The following is a 1,276-nucleotide window of genomic DNA, read 5'->3' as shown; positions in this document are numbered from 1 at the left end:
GCACGAACACCGCCCCCAATGGCACCGGCAAACAGGGGCAAGCGCCTGGCCAGGACTTTGGATCGAAAGACAACCACTCGCGGCGACGCAGGGCCCCCGCTCAAGGACCGGGAGAGTGTCCGGCGAGGCACCCTGCGCCCGCCCGGGGAGCCCCGGCCAGGGGACAAGACGGGACCCATCCCACTCCGGCCGTCATCAGCCCCCCCTCCCCCCCCGGCGGCGGGGGAGTTTCCCAGGCGCTCGGGTGCTACCTACCAGACTGCTTCAAACCCCCGGAAAAAGGCCAATTTATATCCATCCCTCCCATGCGGTGTCCCCGTATATTGGTACTTGTGTCTGTGTGTGTACGACTGTGTATGTGCGTGTGCATGTGTGTGTGTAAGTGTGTAAGTGTGTGTGCGTGTGAGTGTGCATGTGTGTGAAAGCGCGTAGTGGCCCATTCGGCGGCGCCCCTCCGTCTGGTAATCGACCCCTCCCCCTGTCTGCGCCTGGCCACCGGGCCCGGCCACCCCAACGGGGCCTCGCCCCCACCCGGGGGGGGGGGGGGCGGGAGAGATCAGACCGGGGGAAGGGCAGGAGACCAAGCACATTAGTCATCGTCTCGGTCGCCGCCGCCAGTTGCCTTGACGCTCGCCCGCTCTAGCCGGTCCGAGTCCCGCCCGCCCGGACGGCGAGCGAACGGCCCGGCCAGCCGGCCGGCCAGGGGCTGCCGCGTGAGGAATTCCCCGCCCGTCCGCCGTCTCGGTCGCCAGCAGGGGCTCCGGGGGCGGGAGGGGGGGGGAACACTCCAGTTGGGCGCGCAGTGCCGCCACGCCGCGTGCCCGGCCTGGCACCAAGGCTCGCTCGAGGGGGGACGCCGCGACGCTGTTGCCGCCTTCGACGCGCAGCCAGGGCCGTGTCGTCGGCGGGCCGTCGTGGCTCGCGCGCGGGGGCCGGGGAGAGCGGCGCGGCCGCGCCAAGACCGCCAGCGATCGGGTCCTGGCCCCCGCCCCCTGTGGGCGCGAGCCCCGGGAACAAGGGCTGGCTGGGCCTCCGGCCCCCCGCCCCCCCCCCCCTTCCCGCGCCCTCGCCCAACGTGCCTGTTCGAGCCCTTTGATGCCACCCCCGCCGCCCCCATGGGGATGGACGGGCGCCCGGAAAACCCGCGAGGCCGTGCGGCTTGACAACGCCGCCCGGGTCAAATGTGACCGGGGGCCAGGCCCGCTCCGTCTTGGTGGGCTGCCCCGAAGAGCATTGGCACACTCGCGCTGGTGTCCCAGTGTCCATTGCCTGGCTT

Source organism: Fonticula alba, assembly GCF_000388065.1.
Source record: "Fonticula alba strain ATCC 38817 unplaced genomic scaffold supercont2.4, whole genome shotgun sequence".
In the NCBI taxonomy this organism is placed as follows: Eukaryota; order Rotosphaerida; family Fonticulaceae; genus Fonticula; species Fonticula alba.
Note: the sequence above shows the minus strand (reverse complement) of the source record.